Below are 17,943 nucleotides of genomic sequence, written 5' to 3' on the forward strand. Positions count from 1 at the left end.
GTATCAGAAAAAAGGAAAAGGGGAGATAAAAAGAGGGAAACTACATCCCACAAAGAGGCAAAAGAAACATATCATATCTGAGGGAATTTAGGAAGGGGGAGGAATATTGTGTGAATCTTACTCTCATCAGATTTGACTCAAAGAGAAAATAATAGACCTATTTGGTTTATGGAGAAACTTCTCTCGCCTCATAAAAAAGTGGGAAAGGAAAAGGGAAAAGGAAAGGAGTAATAAGGGAAAGGTATAAGAAAGGGGAAGGGACTCAAAGAGGGTGGGAGGGATTCTAATGAGAGAGAACATATAGCACTGGGGAGTGGGATAAGGGAGGAAAGGAAAAGAAAAGCATAATCTGGGGATAATAAGAGGGCAGGAAATACAGAATTAGTAGTTTTAACCATAAATGTCAATGGGGTGAACTCTCCCATAAAGCAGAGGGGGATACACTAGATCAAAAGCCAGAATCCTACAATATATTGTTTACAGGAAACACACCTGAAACAGGGAGATACATACAGAGTAAAGGTTGGAGCAAAATCTACTATGCTTCAGGTGAAGTCAAAAAAATAGGGGTAGACATCCTAATCTCAGATCAAGCAAAAGCAAAAATTGATCTAATTAAAAGAGATAAGGAAAGGCACTATATCTTGCTAAAGGGTAGCATAGATAATGAAGCAATATCAGTATCAAACATACATGCACCAAGTGGTGTAGCATCTAAATTCTTAAAAGAGAAATTAAGAGAGCTGCAACAAGTAATAGACAGCAAAACTATAATAGTGGAAGATCTCAACCTTGCACTCTCTGAATTAGATAAATCAAACCACAAAATAAATAAGAAAAAAGTCAAAGAGGTAAATAGAATACTAGAAAAGTTAGATATGATAGCTCTCTGGAGAAAATGAAATGGAGACAGAAAGGAGTACACTTTCTTTTCAGCAGTTCATGGAACCTATACAAAAAGAGACCATATATTAGGACATAAAAACCTCAAACTCAAATGCAGTGAGGCAGAAATAGTAAATGCATCCTTTTCAGACCACAATGTGATGAAAATTACATTCAACAAAAAGCCAGGAGAAAATAGAGTAAAAAATAATTGGAAACTAAATAATCTCATACTAAAGAATGATTGGGTGAAACAGAAATCATAGACATAATTAATAGCTTCACCCAAGAAAATGACAATAATGAGACTTCATACCAAAATGTGCAGGATGTAGCCAAAGCGGTTATAAGGGGAAATTTCATATTTCTAAAGGCCTAATTGCAAAAAATAGAGAAAGAGAAAGTCAATGAATTGGGCTTGCAACTAAAAATGCTAGAAAAGGAACAAATTAAAAACCCCCAGTCAAACACTAAACTTGAAATTCTAAAAATAAAAGGTGAGATCAATAAAATTGAAAGTAAAAAAAAAAACCTATTGAATTAATTAATAAAACTAAGAGTTGGTTCTATGAAAAACCCAACAAAATAGACAAACCCTTAGTAAATCTAATTAAAAAAGGAAAAGGAAAATCAAATTGTTAGTCTTAAAAATGAAAAGGGAGAACTCGCCATTAACGAAGAGGAAATTAAAGCAATAATTAGGAGTTACTTTGCCCAACTTTATGCCAATAAATTCAACAACTTAAATGAAATGGAAGAATACCTTCAAAAATATAGCTTGCCCAGATTAACAGAGGAAGAAGTAAATATCCTAAACAGTCCCATTTTAGAAAAAGAAATAGGACAAGCGATTAACCAACTCCCTAAGAAAAAATCCCCAGGACCAGATGGATTTACATGTGAATTCTACCAAGCATCTAAATTCTTTTTTTTTTTTTAATTTAATAGCCTTTTATTTACAGGATATATACATGGGTAACTTTACAGCATTAACAATTGCCAAACCTCTTGTTCCAATTTTTCACCTCTTACCCCCCCCACCCCCTCCCCTAGATGGCAGGATGACCACTAGATGTTAAATATATTAAAATATAAATTAGATACACAATAAGTATACCTGACAAAAACGTTATTTTGCTGTAGAAAAAGAATCAGACTCTGAAATATTGTACAATTAGCTTGTGAAGGAAATCAAAAATGCAGGTGTGCATAAATATAGGGATTGGGAATTCAATGTAATGGTTTTTAGTCATCTCCCAGAATTCTTTTTCTGGGCATATCTGGTTCAGTTCATTACTGCTCCATTGGAAATGATTTGGTTGATCTCGTTGCTGAGGATGGCCAGGTCCATCAGAACTGGTCATCATATAGTATTGTTGTTGAAGTATATAATGATCTCCTGATCCTGCTCATTTCAATCAGCATCAGTTCGTAAGTCTCTCCAGGCCTTCTCTGAAATCATCCTGTTGGTCATTTCTTACAGAACAGTAATATTCCATAATATTCATATACCACAATTTATTCAGCCATTCTCCAACTGATGGACATCCATTCAGTTTCCAGTTTTTAGCCACTACACAAAGGGCTGCCACAAACATTCGTGCACATACAGGTCCCTTTCCCTCCTTTATAATCTCTTTTGGATATAATCCCAGTAGTAACACTGCTGGATCAAAGGGTAAAGCATCTAAATTCTTAAAAGAGAAACGAAGAGAGCTGCAAGAAGAAATAGACAGAACAACGAGATTAGTGGGAGATCTCCACCTTGCACTTTCAGAATTACATCAATCGGACCACTAAAAACGTAAGAAAGAAGTCAAAGAGGTAAATAGAAGCCTAGAAGAGTGAGGTACCATAGATCTTTGGAGAACATTAAATGAAGACAGAAAGGGGTACACTTTCTTCGCAGCAGGTCATGGAATCTATACAAAAATTGACCATATATTAGGACTTAAAGACCTCAAAATTAAATGCAAAAAGGCAGAAATAGTAAATGCATTCTTTTCAGCTCACAATACAATAAAAATTACATTCAACAAAAAGCTAGGGGTAGATAGACCAAAAAGTAATTGGAAACTAAATAATCTCATTCTAAAGAATGAATGTGTGAAACAACAAATCATAGACACAATTAATAATTTCACCCAAGAAAATGATAACAATAAGACATCATACCAAAATCTGTGGGATTCAGCCAAAGCAGTAATAAGGAGAAATTTTATATCTTTAGAGGCTTACTTGAATAAATAAAGTCAGATCTAAGCAATTTGAAAAATATTAAGTGCTCTTGGATAGGTTGAGCAAATATAATAAAGATGACAATAGCACCTAAGCTAATCTATTTATTTAGTGCTATACCAATCAGACTCCCAAAAAACTATCTTAATGACCTAGAAAAAATAACAACAAAATTCATCTGGAAGAACAAAAGGTCAAGATTTTCAAGGGAACTAATGGGAAAAAAAAATTCAAATGAAGGTGGCCTAGATGTACCAGATCTAAAATTATTATAAACCAGCGGTCACCAAAACCATTTGGTATTGGATAAGTAAAAAAGACTAGTTGATCAGTAGAATAGGTTAGGTTCACAGGATAAAATAATCAATAACTTTAATAATCTAATGTTTGACAAACCCAACGACCCCAGCTTTTGGGATAAGAATTCACTCTTTGACAAAAATTGCTGGGAAAATTGGAAATTAGTATGGCAGAAACTAGGCATTGACTCACACTTAACACTGTAACACCAAGATAAAGTCAAAATGGCTTCATGATCTAGGCATAAAGAATGAGATTATAAATTAATTAGAAGAACATAGGATAGTTTATCTCTCAGATCTGTGGAGGAGGAAGGAATTTGTGATCAAGAAGAACTAGAGATCATTATTGATCACAAAATAGAAAATTTGATTATATCAAATTAAAAAGCTTTTGTACAACCAAAACTAATGCAGACAAGATTAGAAAGGAAACAATAAACTGGGAAAACATTTTTACAGTCAAAGGTTCTGATAAAGGCCTCATTTCTAAAATACATAGAGAATTGACTCAATTTATAAAAAAAAAAAAGCCAAAGGATATGAAGACAATTTTCAGATGAAGAAATTGAAACTATTTTTAGCCATGTGAAAAGATGCTCCAAGTCATTATTAATCAGAGAAATACAAATTAAGACAACCTGAGATACCATTATACACCTCTCAAATTGGCTAGAATGACAGGAAAACTGGGACACTAATACATTGTTAGTGGAATAGTGAATACATCCAGCCATTCTGGAGAACAGTTTGGAACTATGCTCAAAAAGTTATCAAACTGTGCATACCCATTGATCCAGCAGTGTTACTACTGGGCTTATATCCCAAAGAGATCTTAAAGAAGGGAAAGGAACTTCTATGTGCAAAAATGTGTGTGGCAGCCCTTTTTGTAGTTTTGTAGTTTCTAGAAACTGGAAATTGAATGGATGCCCATCAATTGGAGAATGGCTGAATAAATTGTGGTATATAAATATTATAGAATATTATTGTTCTGTGAGAAATGACCAGCAGGATGATTTCAGAGAGGTCTGGGGAGACTTATATTAACTGATGTGAAGTAAAATGTGCAGAACCAGGAGATCATTATACACTTCAACAACAATACTATATGGTGATCAATTCTGATGGACGTGGCTCTCTTCAACAATGAGATGATCCAAACTAGTTCTAATTGTTCAGTAATGAAGAGAATCAGCTACACCCAGAGGGAGAACTATGAGAAAAGAGTATGGACTACAACATAGCATTTCTACTTTCTGTTATTGTTTGCTTGCATTTTTTTTCCTTATCAGGTGTTTTTTACCTTCTTTCTAGATCCAATCTTTCTTGAGTAGCAAGATAACTATATAAATATGTATACATATATTGTATTTAACATATTATTTAACATATTTAACATGTATTGGACTACCTGCCATCTAGAGTAGGGGGTGGAAGGAAGGAGTGGAAAAGCTGGAACAGAAAGTTTTGCAAGAGTCAATGTTGAAAAACTGTCCATACATATGTTTTGTAAAGAAATAAAAAATAAGCTATAATAATAAAAAAAATCACTTACCTCATCATTATAGGACAATACCTTTCCTTCACCATCATATACCACAACTTGGTCAGTCATTCTCCAGTTGATGGGCATCCCTATAATGTCTAGTTCTTTGCCACCACAAAGAAAAATTCTATAAATATTTTTAGAATATATGGGTTCCTTTCCTTTTTCCCAATTATTTTTTGAAATTAACCAAATAGTGATATTACTGGGTCAACTGGTATATGTAATTTAATAACTCTTTGGGCATAATTCCAAATCATTCTCTAAAGTAATTAGATCATTTTACAATTCCACCAATCATGAATTTAGTGTCCCAATATTTGCACATTTCCTCCAATATTTGTCACTTTCCCCTTCTATATATCTTGTCTATATATTATCATCAGTCCTTTACAGGAGTTTATTCCAACATTCTTGGGATTTTCCTTTAGATCCCTTGACCCTATATGTAAATCAATGGATGTGTAATGGATATTTACACAATTTGTAAACCAATTTATAGAATATTCATAGGTTATCTTATAGAATCTCTACATTTCTTTTTCCAGGTGAAATCTTTGTCATAAAGAGCAGTTTAATGGGTAGTAGAGCTGGGAAGAATACATGCTGGAATTAGAATCTGGAAGACATAATTTCAAAGACTGGTTTAGGAACATTTTTTCTCTGTGACTCTTGACAAGTGATAACATCTGTCTCATTTTCTTCATCTGCAAAAATGAGAGTTTTAGACTAGGTAACCCCTAATGTTCTTTCAAACTCTAAAACTGTGACCCTATGATGCATTCAGAAACAAAGAGGATATAAAAACAAAAGGAATCAATATTTACTAAAAAAGAATGACTTTGAGAGCAGCTAGGTGGCGCAATGGATTGAACACCAGACCTAAAGTCAGGAGGACCTGAATTCAAATCTGGTCTCAAACACTTAATGCTTCCTAGCTGTGTGACCCTGGGCAAGTCACAATTCCCTCAGCAAAAAAAAAAAAAAAATAATAATAATAATAATAATAATAATTACTTGTACCCAGTAATTTGAATATCTCTATAGCTGTCATGATGCCACATTGATATTATTGACAAAATTTTATTAACAAGTCTTGCATACTTTGTAGAGAGAGTTCATGTTATTTAGAATATTGTTCTAGAAAACTATCTAGAAATAGATATTTAGAATATCTATTAGAAAAATATAGGTAGTACCTTTGCTTTATTTGTCTAATCTATAGCTAATGCCAACCAAATTCTTCCTTAGTCCTGCATGTTAAACTCCTGCTGTTAACTTCCTGTATCCACCTTGGTAGCAATGCTATTTACTTATCTGCTGGTGCATATTTGGCTATTTTATTATTGTTTTTTTCTCTCTCAATTGCATCTACAACAGTGAGAAACAATATAAAGAACTGTGACCAAAGTATTTTTGCTACCTACTGAGAAGTTCAGTGAGGAATTTTCAGCTTTCATCTTTAGCTAGCCTTCTTTGGGAATGAGTATCAATGATTGAATCACATAATGCTTGGACTTTTCTGAAAAAGAAGAGGGGGAAAAACCCATAAAAACTTTACTATGAGCAAAAAGACACTGATTTCCCCCCCCCCTTTTTTTTTTTCTCCCTTTCATTACTTACTTTTTATCTTATTTGCAGTCCTAATTCTCTCTTTTCAGATATTCAGGGACTAGCATCATACCCACTGAAAGTTGAAAGGGAGGCAAGGAGTCCATCTGTCGCTGTCACAAGGTGAAGGATTCTCTTTCATTGATAGACATTCAGTAGCTTTTTCTTTATTGCTTTCCAGCATCCCAAATTTAATACACTGAGCATTGGCAAAGAGAGGTGATCTGATTATACTTAACATAATATACTTAAGTGTATTATTGTTAATTTAAAAGTCCCTCAAATAAGAGGATAATATGTATCAAAATCAAAGATTATATCTAGATTCATCCATCCTAGAGCTCTTTGTTATGGCTGAAATCCATATACCCTAGCGCTCCCTGTTATGGTTGAAAAACAATAAAGTATGCTCTGAAAGTTTTTTTTAGGAATATTTTTGGAGGAATAGAAATAGAACAGGAAAATATGGGTGAAAGGCAATTAGTTATAAGTTAAGTGAGCAGGGTTCAAGTATCAGCTCTGTCATGTGAACATTGTGTTACAGAAGCTTTTCTCTAGTAACTTTAATTTGTCAAAAGTACCATCTGTTATCAATCCTTCTTACAAGATGATTTTTTTTTGATATTGACAAATTATATGGTCAGATTGAATTTATTCTTCTCCTAAAAGGGAAGGAAAATATATCCAAGATTTTACTGTCCCAGAGAACTGAGAGTTGAGGATGGCTTTCTTAACTTTGATGAAAAGAATTAGCCTAGCCTACACAGCCTATTTGTACTTTAGTAGATATTGTCATTCAAATGATGGCAAAAGTCCCTGAGTGTGATGTTAGAGGATAGAGAAAAAAGGAATACCTTGAGCATGAGCTGCATCATTAAAAAAGTCTGTTTGGGTAGATCTGATAGAAGAGCAAACAAGGATGGGAAAGAGATTGCGTGGGCTTTAAATTAGTTCAGAATTTAGGGATGATACTATATACATGGCCTGGAAGGGCAGTAATAAGCAAGATACATGTCTATCCATCTTCCTACTCCTGAAAGTCAGTAAGGAGGAAGAAAGGAACAGGTTGTAAGGAATATGGTATCTGTCAGAGAAGTGTGTGTTCTCTGAAAGCAAGATGGAAGGAAAGTTTTTTGAATTGTAAAAGCTATAAGAAAGTGTTATGGGTATAAAGCAGGTGTTCCAAAAGGGACAGTGGACAGTGAGAGCAAATTATAAAGGTAGAAATAGGAAGGGGCAAACCAATTAGAAGTGAGATTATGACAAGAAGTAGTATAGGACATCTTGCTGGAATGTAAGAGAGGGATGCTGATTGATTAAGATTGAATTGCCAGTAAAAAGGAAGTAAGATGTGTATGGTGTACTCAGCAGCTGAAAGATATATATAGTTAATCCATCTTTGAATTGCAAATAAAATGAGGAGTGAATGGTAATATTTGAGTATGTGTCCCCATGAGGTTTCTTTCTCAGCTGTGCCTGGATACTTGATAGAGGGAACTGAGCTGGGCAGGGAAACAGGAAGTAGGGAAGTATTGCCTAACTGGTTTTAGTTCTCCTATTTTCTCTATCTGTAATATGGGCAGAGACTGCTTGTGCCTTTAATTTAAGTATTCAAGCCAGCTTCAGTTGCTCTTTAGAGAAAGCTCCAGGACATGAGATTCCCAGAGTATTTTGCACCTGGACATGGGTTTGCATCAGGCAGATATGAACAGAAAAGTGAAAGCAGCTGTGTGGAGGAAAGCCAAGAGAATGTGAATAGGGAAGAAGAGAACAGCCATGTGGAGGAAGAGCAGCAGGGATACCCTGAAAAGAATAGATGGCAGCTGCCTAGAGAGAGATAACAGTCACTGGAGACAAAGCAGGCAAGCACAGATCTGGAAGAAGTAGATACCAGCCACATTGAGCAGTGATTATAAGAGATAATAAGAGCTGATCAGCAAAAGAACTTGTGGGTGCAAGCAACTGCACTGCAATATCCACTGGGAAAACAAGAGACCATGAAGCCTGGCAGTACTGTAATGTTTCAGATGCTTCAGTGAATGTCAACTGGCTATAAGGCTATACTTTCAACTCCAGAAGCATTAAACATGTGGCCCATACAACCTTAATGAAATGAAAATATAATAGTGAAATATTAGTCAAAATAAATAATAATAAAATAAAACATAGATAATGTTAATGTGTATGTGTGTTTTTTTAACATCAATATCTGTGCAGCAGGGATTTTTTTTTTTTTTTTTTTTTTTTTTTTGCTGAGGCAATTGGGGTTAAATTATTTGCTCAGGGTCACACAGCCAGGAAGTATTAAATATATGAGGCTAGATTGCAGCAGTCTTTTATGGACAGTTTAGTGGCCTTTATTTCTATCTGAGTTTAACACCACTGATACAGACTACATAACTGGGAATAGAGAAAGAAATTCAACAGGGATGTGGGATTGGAGCATATGCTTCACCAGTGAGGATGTGATTCTAAACTACCTACATCTTACTATGATGAGGGGAGCAGAAGGATACAATGAAAAGCTCAGATACATAATACTCATTTGGTGCAAGAATATAACAAACCAAAACTGGGATTCATGTCCCTATGATTCATTTCCCTATTCTACTTCAATTAAATGATGCTAGCATTTAAGTGCTGTTCATATATTATGACTTAGAGATATATTAGTAAGGACAAAAAGCTTTTTTTTTTTTTTTTTTTTTTTTTTTTTTTGCTGAGGCAATTGAGAGTTAAGTGATTTGCCCAAGGTCATACAGCCAGGAAGTGTTAAATGTCTAAGACCAGACTTGAATTCAGGTCCTCCTGACTTCAGGGCTGCTGCTCTATCCACTGTGCCATCTATCTGCCCCAAGACATAAGCATTTTAAAAAATCAGTAATAATGCATAATTACATACAGAACCTGGAAAGTCACAAAATTTCTGAGATCACTGGGGTATAGATTTAATGTTGGAAAAGCTAGAATGGATGCTATAAGTTATCTACTTTAATCCTCATTCTATAAAGGAGGTCCAGAAAGGTTAATATAATTATGCCCAAGGCAGAAAAGCCCAGGTAATCTGACTTCAAACCTAGTGTTTTTCTTCCTGTGTCATGTGGAAACTCTTGGAGATCCAAGTCTATATATTATAGTCCTTCTCACTCTTAATTCTGCCCATCTTTTTATTTATATCCCAGAAATAATATAAATAATGTAGTCAAATATCTCCTCATGGCTAAACATATAGCTTATATGTTTCTGCAACTAAACCTTTAATAATACCATTCTGGCTTCCCAGAATGAACTCTAGGGAATCTATGCCTAATTAAGTCATTTTCATCCTTTAAAACACAGCTTAAATACCATCTTTCCCATGATGACTTCATTTTACATCTTTGCAACTGTCATACCACTTGTGTAATATCATACCATCTAGCGGTACTTTCAACATAACAAGGACTCCAGAAATATTTCTGAATAAAAATGAATAAATGAAATAATAAAAATTAGTAGTACTTTTTTCTCTACTGTTAGAATCCTTACAAAGTGTTAATTCAGTGGAATTGATAGAAACAATGCTTATGTTTACACCTTTGAGAGTTCACACATTAGCTCACACATTAGTTCACAAGTTTGAGAGATTTCAGGATTCAGTATGAGATTCACAAGTTTACACCTCCCACAATCCCACTCTCTCAGAGGAGGAGTCAACCTTTGGGTTCACATCTTTAAGAGATCATATATCAGGAGCTCCTGGAGTCAGTTGAGGAATAGAACCAAGATTCAGAGAGAGCTGGAGGCTAAAGCTGGCAGACAAGCTGCAAGACCTCTTGAAACCAAGGAGTGAAATAGGCCTCTAAGAAAACTAACCAGGCTATTTTGAAGGAGACAATAAAGGATTTAAACTTTTAGCACCTGGCTGCATTTGAGGTGATTATTACTCTGAACTGAAACTAAGGCTGCCTCCAGAAGCCCCCTGAGAAACCTGCTCCCAGAGAACCACAGTAATTTAGAAAAAGAAGAGAACACCACACTATACCACCTATTTTCTTTTATCAAAATAATTTGTAAGTTCATCTTATTAAACATCTTGGGACAGTAAAATCTTCATCCTAATTGCAAGTTGTAAATGGCAAGTGTTCACAATTAATTCAGTGTTAACAAAACTTATTTTAAATTATTATTGGATTTATATTTACTCAAGATTCCTTAAATATTAAATATGTGTTTTCTTCTGGTTTCATATAGTTTTCACATTCCTCTGGAGTGAGAGGTCAGTAAGAAATAGAGGCATAATTTTGGGTTATAAGTACCATTACTTTAAAAGGTGGCTGACAAGAAAATCAGTTATTATCACTGATAGTGATCCTTAGCCCTATCTAGTAATATAGATGATAAAAAAGATTATCAATAAAATGGACCTGAAGTTCAGAATACCGAGTTTAAATCTGGCCTCATATACTTACTAGTAGAGTGAACCTGGACAAGTCACTTTACCTCTGTCTTTTCTCATCTGTATAGTGGGAAACTGTTTTGCAATCTTTAAAATGCTATATAAACAGTAACTATTACTATTAAATTTTTTTAAAATAGGGCAGCAGAAATGACTCATGATTTGCAAAAATTTCCACTGCCCCTTTTTATACACCATAATTTAATAGAAAGGAAGTCTCTGAGACAAATGGGAATCAATTATTTAAAGTCACAAAATACAAAAACAAAAACAAAAAACAAACAAACAAACAAAAAGATTGTATTAGTGTTTATTTGCCAAACTTATTTCTTCTAGTCTTTTAGGCTCATTGTCTCAAAGAAAAGAAAAGAGAGGAGAGGAGAGAATAGGAGAGGAGAGTAAAAGAAAGCAAGAAAATCCAGACATCACCTACTTTCCACATTATACATGATCAAGAAAAGCTGCTGAACCTATTTTTTTCTGAAATCAAACTATTAATTGGGGAAAACTTAACAAAGGGAACACTAGGTGTCACTGTGCAGTTCTTGGTAGTCTGGATGACATTTTTCCTTAAAAGAAGAAAATTCAAGGTTGAAGTTTCCATTGACCCAGAGTACTGAGTTTCTCAGAGGGGAGACTCTCTTTTGGTCCCTCTTCCTCCTCCTTTCTTTCTTTTATTTTTCTTCAGGATCAAGGACAAGGACAAGGAAAGTATTTAGTTCAAGGACACTTCTTCTTGTAACCTTCTCCTTAGTAAATCACCAATGAAAATGAGACTGTTTAATCTTAAGGAATGAAAGTTTCTAAATTCTTTAAACATTTCTAATTTTGAAAGTTTGTAAGAAAAAAAATACATAACTGGTAAAATCTGATCTGATTTAGAGGGTTATTCTCTAACATAAGTCAGGATTTAGAGTCCTGGTCCTGAACTAAAGAGTCATTTATTTGTTTTTCTAGTCAAATTTTTGTATCATTAGAACTGTCCAATCATGCGCATATTTCTTGAAGAAAAAAAAAAACACTGTTGTTTATGAGAAACAAAAATAAGTCAGTTAAACATATACAACACATAGATACAGCACAGTAAAGGAACATGTTTTAAAATGGATTCTGATCCAAGGTAATCCCAATAAACTTTGGATAGAAAACTCCATCTGCATTCAGAAAGAGAGCTATGGAAATTGAATATAAATAAACATGTTGCTATGTTTACTTCTTTTTTCTGTTTTTTTTTTTCTCTATTTTTTCCCTTTTGTTCTGATTTTTCTTTCCCAACATGATTCATACAGAAATGTGTATTAAAAAGTTAATATACATGTTTAACTAAAAAAAATAAATAAATAAAAAAATTGATAAGTGGGATGGTTTTAGAAAATCTGAAGACTTATATTAACTGATACAAAGTGAAGTGAAAAGTACTGAGAACACAGTACACAGGAACAATATTGCAGCACTACCCTGTTCTGTGATTTGTAATCTTAGAATATGCTTTAAGTATATTGATAAGTTAAAGGTTATTTGCCTAATAATACAGAAATTTTATTTCAAAAGTATGATATAAATTCTTTCTAATGCAAGGCTATTTTGCTGTCCACAAAACCTTGTTGCCAAATAAATCTGAAAAGACATAAAAATAAATAAATAAAATGGGTTCTGGCTGCATTTAGATGAAAGAAATGGGGTAGTTTAATAATCCTTCAGGCATTTGCTTGTAAGCTTCAGCTAAATGGGAAAGTTGCTAAGATAGATCAGAGCATATTATGCATTTCTTGTAACTCTTTCTGTCTTCTCTGGTACACCTCATGGGCTTAGGAAAGTGAATTATATTTTAACTTTTGCATTTTATGCAGAAATTTTTAAATTGCTTTAGTCACTTTCCTTCCATCTTTGTTGCTTCCACCTTCTGAGAGGATAGTCTCACCCTCTTATTTGCTCCCTAAGAGATGAGAGTGTTCAACTGGAGTTGTACAGAAAATAAGAGCAGCACATTTCCCCAGTATACTCTTAAAGACAAAGGGTTCCCCCCCCTTATCGAGAAAATAATTGATTATTATCAATCAATCAATCAATCTTGATGACAATGTCATTATGGTTAAGTTTTCCACCATGTCCTTTATTTTAATAGACCTATGAATTTTTTGGTTTGGGTTGTCTCTCTACAAATGCAGAGTGCAACCCTCTATACCTTTTTATTTATCAGATTCTTAACCATATATATATATATATATATATATATATATATATATATTTTGTTTGTGTTTTGTCATAAGTCCTCTATAGAACATGTTAAATTTCTGGAATACTTTTGTTCATAATTCAAGAGTAGCATTCAGTCTCTTTATAGATTACCTCATAGTTTTGCTATAATATCCTCTTCCCTGACACCCCCTAATCCTTATCCTAAAAAAGAAAAAGTTCTTTATGACAAATCATGCATCACTAGTAAAATGGTATATTTTAGGTTATTTGTAATTGTAATTTCTTTTAAATTTCATTTTTTGATGATTCTGAGACATGTAGTATATAATCAAGAAGACAGCTGGGTGGTACAGTAGATAAAACATTGTACTTAGAATCAGAGAGTCATTTTCATTAATTCAAATCTGGCTAGAAATTTGCTAGTTGTGTGACCCTGGGCAAGTCACTTTATTCCTCAGTTCCTCATATGTAAAATGAGCTAAGGAAGAAAATGATTTCTTTGCCTGGAAAACTCTAAAAAATGGGGTCGCAAAAAGTCAGACAACTGAACAACATAATCAGGAGAGTAGTGATATTAATGAGGTAATATTTGTTTGCTGTGGATATTCAAGATCACTGAAAAAACTGAACATTTTTCCAAAAGCCATCCAGGTTGCTTGGCTATCACGCAATTCCAGATGCAGTTTGTTGTCCATTTGGAATACCTATCTAAAATAGTATCTCTTGATGTGAATTGGGAACATTTTCAAATATCTTTACTTTTTTTTGTTGTTTTGTTTTTTTAACAGACATTGACCAATCTCTCTCATAAATCAAGTATGTTCTATTTAATTGTAAATGAAAAAGAAATTAAAAACTATGTCATCAACAAGAATTCTTTATTTTATTTTAAAACGTATCCTTAATTCTGTTTCTCAATTCATTTGATGTCAATAATTAATTCACCATTTAATAGCATTCTGTTTATATTCACATCTGTCATAAACATATGCTTTTGATGTATATGAAGCAATGATCTTAAAGGGGATTTTTAAGGTTCAATCTTGCTCTTTCTTTTTTTAATCAATGAATAGTAAACAGAGTAGAAACTTACATTCTACATTTCTCATTCAAATATAGAAAATCACTTAAAAAAAAACTTGTTTCCTTTTCATGTTTTCATAAAGTGAATCTGGATGAAGAATTAGAAGATCCCCAATTTTTATAGGAATAAAAGCATAAACATATTGTTCCATTTTTAACTTTCTACATACTTAGAAAAAAGTTCAAGCCACAATCTATATCTATATTTTTTTAGAAATATGTCTCCTTTCTTTAAAGACTTTGAAATTATTCAGTAACTTTACCATTAAATATTTCAAGCAAAAACTTTTGTGCATATTTTGACAACAATTTCTGATGTCAACATTTTAACTATTTTTTTTTTAGTTATTTTGCTAATATAGCAAATATAATCTTGACGTAGCTCCCCTACTCTTCCTATAAAGAAGACATTATTGCTGAAACTGAAATTAAGTTGATTCAAATTGAATCTATTACCTTTCTTCTGACTTATACTGTAAATATTTTGGAGATGATTTCATATTGCTGAATCTCACACTAAAATCTCTCTCTCTCTCTCTCTCTGTGGCATGTTCCATAATGCTTTTAAATCAGATTATAGTCTAAATAAGCTACCAATGGCTGAATTTCATCTCTGAGTGTTACATAAATTATATATTTGTGAGTTCATCTGGTTTCTTCTCAGTCTATTCATTTTGACAATTATTTTTACATTGCAGTAACTTCTCTTAAACTGTCAGTGCCCTAGGCAGCTTTCTCAGATTGTAATGTGTATAGAAGATGCAGATATGTATTGAGAAAATCCAAAGGAGGAGTCCTAAACCAGTAAAATTTCAGACCTGATTAACAAAGAGACAAATGAAAATCTCTTTAGGAAATGGTAATAGCTTGAATTGATGTTGTTGCTTTTATCTATACCTCACTTTTTGTAGTTTACACTTTTAAAATTTTTGCCTCCACAAGAGCTGTTGTAAATTTATATATTTATTCACACATACATTACATATATATGTATGTATGAAGCCTTTTCCTTTCTTTGATCTTTTTGGGGTATGGAATTAGTGGTGGTATTGGTTAATCAAAGGCCATGCATAGAACTTTTTTAAAAAGTGTATTTCCTACATTAATGCAATTATTTTCCCACATCTCTTTAACATTTGCATTTGCATTTTCCATCATTTTAGCTAATATGATGGGCACAAAATAGTACTTTTGAGTTTTAGTTTATATTTTGCTATTATTGTTATAAGAATGTTTTTATATTATTATCTGTATCTTTAATTTCTTCCTCTGAAAACTATCTACCCATATATTTTGATTATTTATCATTTGGGGAATGATTCTTATTCTTATAAATTTGACTCAGTGACATATATAAAAGTGAGACTATTATGAGAAAAAAATAGACAATTTTTCCAGTTTCCTTTTAAAAAAAAAAATATTAGCTCACCTGGTTTGTGCAAAATCATTTAACTTGGCATAATCAGGGGGGCAGAGCCAAGATGGCGGAGAAGGCACACTCAACTTTCTAAGCTCTTCTCTTACCCTCTTTATCAATATTATATCGAGCCTCAAAATGTCTTGACTCAAATTCAAAGATAAGAAGAGAAAACCACCGGGAAAAAAAATCCAGTCTCCCAAAAAAAGGTTTTCCCCAGGGGGAGATGCACAGATAGAGAAATTAGATTCCGATGGAGAGCCTCAAACCGAAAGGAAAGCAAGATCCGATAAACTTGCAGCCCCAACCCGCAGTACTGGGCTTTTCCTTGGGGTAGTTGTGATCCCAGCAGGAGGCACAGCCCGGTTTCCCTAACTGCAGTGGGGGCCGGTTTGGGGCCATAGAGCTTTGCAGGGCCAATTTGCATCAGGCAGAGACACTGGGGGAGTTCGGTAGAATGCTGGTCGTTGTCAGTCCACCAAATAAAAGGCCCGGCCTGGGGCAGGACACTTTCCCCCTTGTCTCTAGCTGAGGGCAACGCTAACCCACAGCCCAACGGGCCTTTGATAGCCCCAGTGCTGAACCACTTTGTTGGGGGAAGGGAAAACCTCACCAGATAGTCCCAAACCTGGAGCGGAATTGTTTACATCTCCTGCTCTGGAGGAAGTTGAACCCCTTTGTTAGGGAGACATACCCAAAGGCTTTAAAAATGAATAAAAAAAGATGAAAAGAAAGATTGACAGTTTATGAAAAAAGACAGGTCAGCAAACCAAGAGACCACAAACAAAAATGCACCAATTGTCCCCTTACATGATGTTTCCAGAAGAGACTGAAAAGTCCAAAGAAGAAATAAATGGGAAAAGGAAAAGAAGTTTTAAGAGAGACAATTCCTGAAATACGAATTGGAAAAAAGTAAAAAATCTCCAGGAAAGTAAGAATTTGGAATTAGAAAATAAAGAATTACTAGAAAGAGGATCGGAATTAGAAAAGACAAAGAACCTAAAAGAGGATCTTAATTGGAAAAGACAAAGAACCCCCAAGAAAGAGGATTATGAATTGGAAAAAGAAAAAAACTAAAAAAAAAAAAAAATTAGTGAAATGAAAATAAATTCCACAGACCAAAACAATACATTTAAAACCAATTGGACATATACAAAAGAAGTAAAAAAAGCAAATGAAGAAAAATAATTCTTAAAATTAGAACTGAAAAATAGAAACTAATGATTCAGTGAGAAGCAAGAACACAAGCAAAACAGAAAAAATGACAAATGGAAAACCATGAATTTCTATTGCAAAAAACGACAGACTTGAAAAATAGATTAGGAGAGATAATCTGAGGATTATTGGACTTTCCAAAACTATGATGAAAAAAAAAGCCTAGATACTATTTTTTTACAAGAAATCACGAGAACTGCCCGATGGGTAGAACAGAAGGTAAAAATAGGCATTGAAAGAATTCACGAACATCTTCTGAAAGAAACCCTAAAATAAAACCCCAAGGAATATTTGGCCAAATTTAGAACTTTCAGATTAAGGAAAAATTTTAAACAGCCAAAAAAACAATTTAAATACCAAGGTGCCAATAAGGATTACCAAGACTCGCCACATTAAAGGACTGGGACCTGAATCGATATTCCGAAAGGCAAAGAACTTGGGATGCAGCCAAGAATAAACTACCCAGTGTTGACATTTTCTTCCAGGGAAGAAATGGAATTTAAGAAACAAATGAATTCCATTTTTTCTAAGGAAAACCAGAACTAAACAAAAATTTTGATTCCAACCATAGAACTCAAGAGATTCAGAAAAGGTAAAAAATAACTTTTGAGAATTGTATTTTGTTGTGGATATACAAAAGAATACATGTATAATTTGATTTTACTGATATAAATAAAAAAGGGAAAGATATGGGGGATGATTAGAATAAGGGGAAGGAGGGAAAAAAGGGAAACCACATCCCACAAAGAGGAAAGGAAACTTATCAATTAGGGAATTTAGAGAGGGGAGGAACATTGTGTGAATCTTATCACAGAGTTCTAAAAAAATAAGACATTTGTTTTGAGAATTTTCTCCCTCATTAAAAGGGAGGAAAAGGGAAAAGAGTAAGGGAAGGAAGGGGGTTTAAAGGGGGGGGAGGGTTTTAAAGAGGGTAATTGATACAAGGGGTTTTCAAAAGGGGAAAGAGGGGTTGGGGAGGCAAGAATAAGTAAAGCATAATTAAAAGGATGGC

At 33.8% G+C, this 17,943-nt stretch overlaps 1 protein-coding gene and 1 long non-coding RNA gene across 3 annotated transcripts in view; one reads left to right on the forward strand and one right to left on the reverse strand.

The window, feature by feature from the left end:
- Window positions 1-17,943, forward strand: part of KHDRBS2 (KH RNA binding domain containing, signal transduction associated 2) — an 847,635-nt gene that overhangs the window by 496,439 nt on the left and 333,253 nt on the right. The gene's annotated exons all lie outside the window — the stretch shown is intronic.
- Window positions 5,080-7,270, reverse strand: LOC116423180. Its single transcript, XR_004233670.1, has 3 exons — window positions 6,592-7,270; window positions 6,396-6,490; window positions 5,080-5,587 (listed from the first exon to the last, which is right to left on the reverse strand). It is a non-coding gene; the product is annotated as an uncharacterized LOC116423180 (long non-coding RNA).

The sequence above is a fragment of the Sarcophilus harrisii genome, chromosome 4 (genome assembly GCF_902635505.1).
Source record: "Sarcophilus harrisii chromosome 4, mSarHar1.11, whole genome shotgun sequence".
NCBI classification, from domain to species: domain Eukaryota; kingdom Metazoa; phylum Chordata; class Mammalia; order Dasyuromorphia; family Dasyuridae; genus Sarcophilus; species Sarcophilus harrisii.